The sequence below is a fragment of the Cryptomeria japonica genome, chromosome 6 (genome assembly GCF_030272615.1).
Source record: "Cryptomeria japonica chromosome 6, Sugi_1.0, whole genome shotgun sequence".
In the NCBI taxonomy this organism is placed as follows: Eukaryota; Viridiplantae; Streptophyta; class Pinopsida; order Cupressales; family Cupressaceae; genus Cryptomeria; species Cryptomeria japonica.
The window spans coordinates 492,697,531-492,709,579 of record NC_081410.1 but is presented as its reverse complement, the minus strand read 5'-3'; positions in this window follow the sequence as shown (position 1 = coordinate 492,709,579).

Here is a 12,049-nt window from a genome sequence, read left to right as displayed (position 1 = left end):
TTAAAGTTTGTTTTACCGGCACTAAGTTTCAGGCTGGATTAATTGGTTTTGAGTTGTAATTTATAGACAACTGGTTAACACTTGATTCACCCCCCCTCTTAGTTGTCCTTCTCAGTTCCTAACAATTGGTATCAGAGCTAAGTCCTCTTTTTGCAGAAGCCTAATAGCTTGAGGAGATCCTATGGCAACAAATATTGTCAGCAAGGATAGTTTGAAACTTGATGGAACTAACTATGATATATGGAAGATTAGAATGGAAATACATCTTAACTACATTGGAAGAGATATATGGGATGCTACTAAGAATGGTATGTTGGCCCTACTCTGAATCAAGCTCATCCACCGACATTGGCTAAAAACTTGGAGAATGATCGCAAAGCAAGAGAAGCACTTCTGAGCGCATTATCAGATTAGCAAATCATGGGATTATCAGACCGATCTACTGCTAAAGCTATTTGGGATAAACTCAAAACATTGAATGAAGGAGATACCACTGTCAAAATTGCAAAGATGGAATGTTACCGGGTCAGGTATGAAAATTTAAAAATGGAACAAGATGAAATATTTTTTGCATTTATGGAAAGAGTTAATGAAATTGTTTTAGGAATACAATGTTGTGGAGGATCTTTAAGTGAAGATGAAATTATTTCTAAAGTCTTAAGAGATTTTCCACTAGCTTACAAAATGAAAGTGACTGCTATTAATGAGTTGAGAAAAATGCCTAATATATCAGTTTCTAGAGATACTTTGGTTGGAAAACTTTCAGCATTTGAGCTTGAGGAATTTGGTCATGTTGCTACAGTCAAGTCTAATTTAGATTTCAAAGCATCATCATCATCAGCATCATCATCATCATTTGACAAAACTGATTGGAAAGCACTTTATGCAAAAGAACTTGAAGATATGAGGAGAGAAAATGAAGAACTTGAAGAACTTGAAGCACTATTTACAAGGAAGATGCCTAAAGGTCCAGTAGGAAGTAAGTATGAAGGTAAATCACCTTTCAAATGTTTTAACTACAATAAAGTTGGTCATATGGCTTCTAGGTGTTCTGATAGACATGCAAGACTAAAGGAGGAAGCAAAAAGAACATATAAGCCTAACCCTGAATAGCAGAGATACAGATTTAAGAAAAACAAAGATAAGTCATGTTACTATGCAGATGAAGGTGTTATAGATGATTTAGATGAAGATCCAACAAATAATGGATGGGATTTTGTTGCAATAAAAGAAGATCAACCTGCACTATTGTCAAACCGGTAGAGTAGGCACTAGCAGCAAAAATTGAAGAAAATGATGAATGGATAATAGATAGTGGATGCTCGCATCATATGACTGGTGATAAAAGAAAATTGTTATCATTTCAAGAAATTCATGGAGGTCTAGTAAGATTTGGAGATGACAAAGCTTGTTTAATCAAAGGAAGAGGCACTATATCTTTGGATGGTAAGCATAATACTGACAATGTTTATTATGTAGAAGGTTTAAAGCATAATATTTTGAGTGTTGGTCAATTAGTGGAAAAAGGATTTCAGTTACAATTCAAGAATGTAAAATACAAAATCATGAATAGAACTGGATTGGAGATTGCAACCGGTAATCAGACTAAAGGTAATATCGTTCACTTGAATACCAACGATAAGACATGTTTGATGAAAGTTGGTTATGGCATAAAAGATTCTGTCATGTGAATTTTGATTGCATTGTAAAGATTAGTTCAACTAAGGCAGTAAGGGATTTACCTGAGATTGTAAAACCTCATAATCTGGTATGTAAGGAATGTCAAATGGGAAAGCAAGTTAGAACAACATTTAAGAGCATTACTGAGAAATCCAATAATATTCTTGATTTAATTCATACTGATTTATGTGGTCCAACAAGAACAAGAAGTCTAAAGGGTGATAGATACTTTATGCTAATAATTGATGATTATTCTAGAATGTGTTGGGTTACTTTTCTTAGGGAGAAATCAAAAGATTTTGGAAGATTCAAGATATACAAGGCAATGGTAGAGAATGAAACCAACAAGATAATCAAATGTTTAAGATCTGATCAAGGAGGAGAATTTACATCTAGAGAATTTAATGCATTCTGTGAGGAAAATGAAATCAAAAGACAACTATCAACACCCCGGACACCCCAACAGAATGGAGTTGTGGAAAGGAAGAATAGAACTATTCTGGATGCAGCAAGAACCATGATGATGGAAGAAAATCTACCTCATGTGTACTAGAGAGAAGCAGTGAATACATCAGTTTATACTTTCAACAGAGTTCACATCAAAAGTGAAACCGGTAAGACTCCTTATGAGCTATGGTTTGGTCATACTCTTACTCTTAAATACTTCAGAACATTTGGAAGAAAAGGTTATATTAGAAGAGATGAGTATATTGGTAAATTTGATCCTAGAAGTGATGAAGGAATATTTTTTGGTTATTCAACTAGAAGCAAGACATATAGATGTTATAGTAAAAGATTACAGAAAATCATTGAGAGTACTAATGTGAAGATAAATGAACATTTTAGAGGAGATTCAAGATCTATAGAACCGGCAATTGAAATGATTATAAATGAACTAACACAGATTGCACTGGTGCAGAGTGAAGATCTAGTCACACCAACATCATCAAAAAACTCAACTATGACTGAAGAGCAACAGCCTATGAATGTAAATCAGAATAAACCCAGTTATATAACATTGAATCAGTTAGAGAATTAGATAATTGGAAATAAAAATCAAGGTGTTATGACTAGAGGAGGATTGGCAAATGAAGAGGTATGTTTAATTTCTCAAGTTGAACTAGCATTTGTTATTGAATCATGTCAAGATGAACATTGGATAAAAGCAATGTAAGATGAATTAGAACAAATTGAAAAGAATAACACTTGGACATTAGTTCCCTGGCCTAAAGACAAAAATGTAATTGGAACTATATGGGTATATAGAAATAAACTTAATGAAGATGGTGAAGTAATAAAAAACAAAGCAAGATTAGTTTGTAAAAGTTATTCACAGAAAGAAGGAATTGATGATAATGAAACCTTTGCACCAATAGCCAGAATTGAGGTAGTTAGACTATTTCTTGCATTTGCAACTCACGAGAACTATAAAGTTTATCAGATGGATGTAAAATGTGCATTTTTGAATGGAGATCTTGAGGAGGAAGTTTACATTGAACAACCTAGTGGATTTTCATTGACAAATGATAAGGATATGGTTTGCAGGTTAAGGAAAGCTTTATATGGATTAAAGAAAGCTCCCAGAGCTTGGTATGCTAGATTGGATAAATATCTTTTGAAGCTTGGTTACACAAAAGGTAATGCTGACAATAATTTGTATTACAAAGCTACTAATGATGATATTTTGGTTATTGAAGTATTTGTGGATGATATCATTTTTGGAGGTGAAGATGGGTTATGTAAAGACTTTGCTAACAAGATGCAGGAAGAATTTGAAATCTCTATGATTGGAGAGATAAAAAAATTTCTAGGTTTGTAGATTTCACAAATAGATAAAGGTATATTCATATGTCAAACAAAATACTTGAAGGAACTCTTGAAGAAATTTGGTATGGAAAACTCCAAACTAGTAAGCACTCCTAAGACGACAACTGATAAATTGACATTGAAGGATGATTCAGCTCCTATTAATCCAACAAGGTACAAATCTATGATTGGAGGATTACTGTATTTAACACAAACTAGACCTGATATAATGAATGCAATGTGTATTGTATCTAGATTTCAAAGAAATCCTAAAGAAAATAATGAATCAGTAGTTAAAAGGATTTCCCGGTACCTACAAGGCACAACAAATCTTGGTTTATGATATCCTAAGGATAATTTTTTTGATTTATGTGCATATACAGATGCAAATTGGGCAGGAGATGTAGATGACAGAAAGAGTACCACTAGTGGTGCATTCTTTCTTCATAGAAGACTGATTTCATGGATAAGAAAGAAGCAAACTTTTACATCATTATCTACAGCAGAATCAGAATATGTTGCAACAACAACTAATTGTACTCAGCTATTATGGATCAAACAAATGTTGAAGGATATAAAGGTAAAAAGAAAAGAACTGATAACTATCTATTGTGATAATTCAACAACAATTGATAGATCAAAGAATCTGGTATTTCACTCTAAGACAAAGCATGTTTCTATTAAGTACAATTTTCTGACAGAGAATGTTGAAGCAAATGAAGTGATATTGGTTTATGTGAATACTAAAGAGCAAATTGCAGACATCTTTACAAAGCATTTGCCTAAGGAAACATTTGAATATCTTAGAGAGAAGCTTAGGGTAATTTCCCCACTGGCAGAGACTTAGATGATGAAGATTGGTATCAAACCGACAGGGACTAACAGAAAAATATTTTTCCATCTTTGATGAAGGAGAGCTACTACTTAGGGGGAGTAGTCAGTTGTATGTTATGTTTTGATTCTTAACTGCTTTGGAATTTGATGTCAAAGGGGGAGAGATATCTATGGAAAAAAATTGTACTTTGGGGAGAGATGAAGTTTGGTTTTGGTTTATGTTCTGGCATAGAACTTTGTATTGGTCTATTTTGGGAGATTGTTGGTTTATTGGTTTTTGGCATTTTGTTTTTGGCACTTAGATGTTTTTCCATCTAGTGTTGCCATCAATGCCAAAGGGGGAGATTCTTGGTATTATGGATGAATTCATCATGTGTTGCATTGGTTTTGTCATTGATGTCAACACTTATCTTCTTGGAGGTCTACATTGTTGATTTGGCACTATGGTTATATTGGTTTATTGTTGAACCGACATATTGTGTTCACTGGCATGGTTAGTAACTTATGCACAGTCACTTGTATATGTTCACCAGCAGGTTATATGGTTCACCGACAATTATGATAACTTTTTATCATCTGGAGATCATTTAGTTATGTCGTATACATGGATTGGATGTTTGGATTTGGTGTTTTTCTTATTAGTCTAATCGGGTTGATAGATTTTCCTTTACCCATAGATAAGTTTAGATTATGAACCAGTACATGATATCTATTCTAGATCAACATGTCTTGTCTTGGAAATGGTTTATTGATTGGATAATTTGGTAAATGTATTGAGCCAACATATTATATCACATCAAGACTTATTTGTAATTGGTTTAATTATAATATCTTTAGCGACCTGACCTCATGTATAGGTCTTAGGTTTTGTATATATGATTGTAAGATCTTATTGAAGATTGATCATTATGAATGTGTGTGAATTTTCAAGAGCAAAAATAAGCAGATCCTTGTGCGAATCACACAGACATTATCTGAAGGTTGAAGGAGGTTATGAAGGAGTTTGGCACTCACGTTCAGAGCTTAAACTGGTACTGAATCCAACATTGCAGATGCTATTCTGAGGCAATACATTGTTATTGGATTTAACCATCGAATTGTAGTCAGTGTGACTCTTATTTTGTGATTGAGCAATGAGCTCTAGGCGGTTGGCCTTTTTGCATGTGTAGACCCCATTTGTATACACTTACTATCTACAGTAGCATCATCTGATTGTGGGTAAGTTTTCCCACCGTGGTTTTTCCCCATACTAGTTTTCCATGTCAAAATCACTATGTAATGTGTTTTGGATGTTGTTTCTCTTTGTGTTTCATGCATTAAGCTATACCAGTACTACTATATCTATTAAACTATTTTACCAATAATAAAGTTTGTTTTACCGGCACTAAGTTTCAAGTTGGATTAATTGGTTTTGAGTGGTAATTTATAGATAACTGGTTCACAACTGATTCACCCCCCCTCTTAGTTTTCCTTCACAGTTCCTAATAGAATGTTAGTAGAAATGAATTTGGACAATGTGTCCAATTTACCTATCGAGCCAACAATATGATCTACCTTGCACTCCAGTGCAATCATCTGCAAAATCGGTAGAGAATCATAGATAGCCTTAAATGCTAAGGCATTACACTCCGTTATTTTCTTTATAGAACCCACTAATACTTTTGTGATAGATGTTGGTCTGAAATCCAAAATTGAAGTACTGGGAGAGGTGCTAGGTTCTACATTATCTTTCTTCTCTTCTCCTGATTTCTTTGACCCTTCCTCTATTTTTTGTTCAGCTATCTTAATCTCTTTCTCTTCCTTATTCTCATTATTATCCTTTGTCAGTTCATATGTTGTATGTTCTTATGCTTTATCTATTGGTATCTCAACATTGATGACCTTTGTAGTATCTATATGTATGTCATCATTACTTATATCCTACTGATTGTCAACTGCCTTTACCAGTGAGTCAGAAATCTCAATATTTACAGATTCTGATTTATTCTCCTCAAAAATTTCTTTATCTATAGCTTTATTTGCATCATCAATGGCTATTTTATCAATATCAACATTTAAAGGAGTGTCAATGGGCTGGTCCTTACCAATTTTTGGAATAGAGGTATCATCCATTGTAATGTTGATGAATCTTTTCTGTGGGCTGATTTTGTACTTCTGCCTGTGCCTCTGCTATGTCGGTGGGGTGTCCTGAGCTGGTGGTGGTAAGTTATCTTTTATTTTTAAGTTAGGAAAATTGCAACCTTTATTCTTCCCTTTATCTCCTTTTTGATATACCTTAGTAAAAGATTTGTCAGCTTTTTGTCTTTCTTTTTCTTCTCTTTTCTCTTTTTCCACAAAGAAAATATCCCATTTGTCTATTGTCTCATTTGCAATTTCCTTTATCTTGTCGGACATGAGGCTTACTTTTTGGTGACCACTTACAAAAATAGTTATGTTAACTTCTTCTATCAATTCATCTATTTCTTGTCTAGACTTAGCTGGATGAACAACCAATAGTGCTTCAACCTTCAATTTCTTATCCAATTCCATGATGGACATTCTTTTTTCCCCAAGTCTTAGATATAAGTCATTGGGGAGAAAATAAATGACTTCAATAAGAACTTTCTTATATATATCTAAATAAAAGATCATGCTTTCTTCAATAGTGTTCTTATCTGAATCATCAAAAGAGTGATAAAACTTATTGACATTGCTGAAATTACCATCCTAAGTTATTTCATTAATGAGCCGTGCTGGGGAAAGTGTATCAAATTTATTTGGTGCTGGTTGCTTCTGTGTAATCTTATTCTTTGGACCACTAGGCTCTCTCACAACCTGTTCTTTCTTTCTAAGTGTCCTTGTCTTCTTAGGTGATGGAGCAGGTACTGGTGGTGATTTTCACTTCTTCCTATCCACCCTTTTAAATTCTGCAACTTTGTCACTATCAGTCTCAGATGAGGTAACAATAGGGGAAACATGTGTTACCGGTTGCTGGTCAGACTTTCTTTCTTCTATGCTTGCAGAAACATCACTCAACTGTTCAAGTTTCAATAATCCCTTGGTAACATCTTCGACAAATTTTGCATCATCTTTCAATTTTTTATCCCTTTTCTTTCTTTGATTCTGAATAGTAGCATCTTTCTCTATGGTTTCATCAGTGCTAAAGATCTTATCAATAGGTTCTGGTGGGGCATCTAGAAGTCTCTTGGCATAAGTTTATAGAATTTTGGTGTCCACTTCATATAACATTTCTGTTACCCAAACAGTTCTAGGTGTGATAGCCTCCATCCATATTTCATCTCTCTTTATAACAAAGCATATCAATTTGGTATACTTATCAACAATACTCGGAGGGATTATTTCCCTTTGCTTCATTCTTGCTTGATTTTTTTTTAAGTATTCCTTTACCTGCATGTTTCCTTCTACACCCATGTCGGAAATTGCCTCCTTAATCTGTTTTCCAACAAAAATATCATAGGCAAAATCTCTATGACCTATGTTAGGAATCTCCTTTGAGAAGTATAGCATCAAGCATATAATTAAATTCCCAAATTTGAATGTTCCCTTTTTATCACCCTTTATTTTGTCCAATTTATCTATCAATTCATCTTTTAACCATTCACAAAGATCAATTTTTGCATTATTCTTTACCATTTCATAAGCACTGTGAATGCATAGCCTGGAAATAGAATTCAACCTATTTGTATGTGCAACCTTGTAACCAATAACCGTGTGGACATTTTTAACATTGTCATCATGTATGTTACTTACCCTGAGTGATCTATTATTAGATGTAGCGCCGGTTAGATCAATAACACCTTTGTTTGGAATTTTCTTTTTCTCAGGCCTTGTGTCGGTAGAGGGTAAACTTGTAACAACTTTAATAGCTTCCTTAGTGATTTTGAAGATGGAGTCAAGCCATAAGAATTCACTATGAACTCTACTTAGAACATATCGGACAATTTCATCTTTGACTTCAGGCATATAAAGGATGTCTACTAACCCTAAATCTTCCACAATCTTATGTTTAGGTTTGATTACACCTTGGTTGTTTGTGATGACTTTCATAAACATGTTATTTATCTCCTCAGACCCTAAATCTTCAATGTTACAGTGAATTTATGCCCTATGGTCTTCTACGAATGCAACTCCCTTTCGAATTTTTGAAAATGCTCCAATAGAGTCGTCCATCTTAGCTATCTTAGGAATTATCTTAAAAACTGGCCTAGGAAGTTTGATATTCTCCACAATAGTAGGGTTTTCTATGAATTCAGGAATGGAAGATGAAGAAGCCATGATGCAAAATAAATACCTTTTTCTATCGAATGCAAGTGAAAACCTTGGATGCCCTAGAAAATCTTTTCTTCTTTGCTTCTTGAATGTCGGTGCTCTATTTTTGTTCTCTTCGAATGCTTGGTGAGTCAAAATGAGAAATTTTAATGCTTTATAGCCAAAACATTAAATAACAACCACATTAAATGCTTCATCGGTTAAGTGAATTTCCATGGTAACTCAACATATGTGTTGGTAAAGAAGGATTATGACATCTTAACATCATCTGAGGGAAAAAATGCATGATCTTGAATTAGTTTTCTTACCCCTAAGGATTATTCCTTAATTAGATGAAGAATTTACTACCAGTGCAGGATTGCTTTGTTCTACCAATGCAGAGCTAGATTCATCATTTCTTTGATATGTCTTCTTGACCCATTGTTTAGAGAATTATTGCTTGATTTCATTCACTTTTTCTTTGTCTTTGTCATTAGATCCTCTGTTGTTTGTCAGTACATTCTTTCTTCTACAAAATCTTGCAATATGCCTAATCTTGTTGCATTCATAACAAGTTACATTGTTTCTTTGAATAGCTTTTCCATAACCTTGCTTGATTTGAGTTCTGCATTGATTAGATAGATGTCCAAATCTACCACAAGCATAACATTTTACATTCATTCTACAATCATTTGATTGAGGACCATATTTATTGCATTTGGAATATTGACTGGTAAATGAGTTTGTATTCTGAGTATTCCTATATCTGCATTGATTTGCTCTATGACCAAATTTGTTGCAATTAAAACATTTGCCATTGAATTTATAAGCATTAGGTTGCCTTACCGGTTTGCTATGATCATGATTATTTGCAGTTCCAGAACTTTCTCCATGCTCAAATCCAAGTCCAACTGCATCTTTATCAGGTCTTTAATTTTTCATCATATCATCAAGCTTGGTTGAGCTCTTTTTGAATTTGTCTTTGTATTCATTTGCAGTGACCAAATCACTTTCTAGAGTACTAACTTGTCTCATAAGTTCCTATTTGTCATGTTGCATCTGAATCAACTTTGTATTAAGCATATCATTTTCATGACTAAGCCTTATAGATTCATCTAATCTTTCATTAAGTCATCTGGCCAAATCTTCCTGATTCTTCTTTCTATCTTCAATATCCTTACATAGTCCCATGGTTAATTCTTGCATCTCATTATTCATGTTATTGTTTTCTTGTCTCAGTTTCTCTGCAATATCTCTGAGAGTTTCTTTTTCTTCATCATCTTGTTTTTGTAGTTTCTCATACAATCCTTTTCTCTTACTCTGTGCCATGACCAGGTTTTCTTGAAGTGCTTTGATGAATTCTTGAGATGATCTAAGTTATTCTTCTAGTTTGATATTCTTTAATTTTTTTGCATCAAAATCTTCAAGAGCTGCTTCCAACTATTGTCTCAAAATTTCCATGGGTACTAGTTTCAGAATCTTCCTCAAGCTGTTAGGCTTTTGCAAATAGAGGACCAGGCTCTGATGCAAATAGTTAGATAATTGATTAATCCCAAAGACATTGAGAGGGGAGGGTGAATTAGTGTCTGACTGATAAATGAAAGATTTAAACTTATTTAAAATTTTGTAACTGAGATTAATATGCCGGTAAGTGAACAATAATGCAGTAAATAGAAACAAAGGAATCAACATCAATGCACACCATAACACAAATATTTTGGCAAGGAAACCTGGTAAGGGAAAAACCTCGATGGGATTTGTGACCCACATGATTTACTCATTGGCCATATGAATAAATATTACTTAGTATAAAAGGGGCCTGCACATGCAGGAAGGCCAACTGCCTAGAGTTTACTGCTCAACAACAAAAGTGGAGTCTCATTGACTACAACATCACATTGATGAAAATATAAAATGAACTCTTACAACTTGCATAAAAAAATTGGTTGAGTTCGCTATTATGCTCTATCTAATACCGGTTATACCTCTGCCAAAAACCCTAGCTGGTATGCTATCAAATGATTCTGCTTATACAGAATAGTCTTCGCTCTGCTCTGCTTCTTATTCGCTCCAAAATAAACATAGTACTACTTCATATTAGTGCTTTCTTTTTTTCAAAATGACCTACAAGAACTCATAAATATAAGAGTCTTTACAATACAACATGTCGGCCATACAATTATAATTTATATTACAATTTATTTCACATAAATAATACTTATTGTCAAGTCGGCCTAGAATGCTGATATAATCTTTTGTTGGTGTAAACTAGATGTCGGTGTGAATAAGCCTTGGTGTATTTGTCGGTGCTGGTAGGTGAAGTCTATGGCCGGTTGAACCTGTGGAACCTTGTTGCCATCAATGACAACATCTACCTTTCTCATCTAAGTGTATAATGCCAACATTTATATGATTTGTAGTTTTGATATTTACATGAAATACAATCTTATGAATGCCTTTTTCATTTGCATGGTTTATGTATGCATCTATGTGATTTATGTATGCATCTATATGGTTTATGTATGCATCTATATGATGATTATTGTATGAATTTTATGATGGTGCTATGATATCTAAAATGCTTTTTTATGAGTATTATTTATATGATATGTACTAACATTCAATCCTATGTGCAGGATGGTGTATTGCTTATGTTTAGCATGAAATGTTGAGAATTACTGGATTTATAGAAATGATATGCTTATATTCTAACATGAATGCAAGATGTATTCTTTTTGTGTGCCAAAGTATTATTGTTTCATGACCCAATGCATCCAGAGAAGAAATGTTAGTATGAAAATGAATTAGTAAGAAATAATTAAGGTTGAATGACAGATGATAGAAATAAATAGATATACCATCATGAATTCTCGTGTCTTTATTATAGTGCAACATTTTCTTCACTGAGCATTATTATGTATCAATGGATTTTTGTACACCAGGGTATAAGAAACCAAGGTGTGAATGATATTTGATTGCAAAAATAAACACTTGGCAGATAAAGAGTGATCCCTCCATTCTAGGGTATAGTACTATGGGTAGAGGTATGTGCAATGGTAACTAGCATAGTTATCTCTAACTTTCATGTTTGCATAGGATACTTGCTAAATGAATGTACCAACACAAACAAGTAAAGTACCTTTTCCCCATAACTTCATCGAATCACACCACAGAAACAAACAAAGAAAAGGGGACATGAATCATCTCAAATCCTCTAGTCACTTGTGCACATCCTCAAGTAGAATAGGAACATGAACTATCATCAATTGATAAAAATAAGACTAACTAGGACAAAGTCTAGCAACCATCTTGATGTGTGTTGGGTGAATATTTTGTCACTAGCGTACCAATGAAAAAATATAGTATTCACTCATAGCTGTATTGAGAAATTAATCTCTCCTCTCATCAAGGGGAGGTTACCTTTGAAATCTCTTCTCTAATTAATAAGAAATTTAAATATGTGGGTTAGTGTTGTTCATAT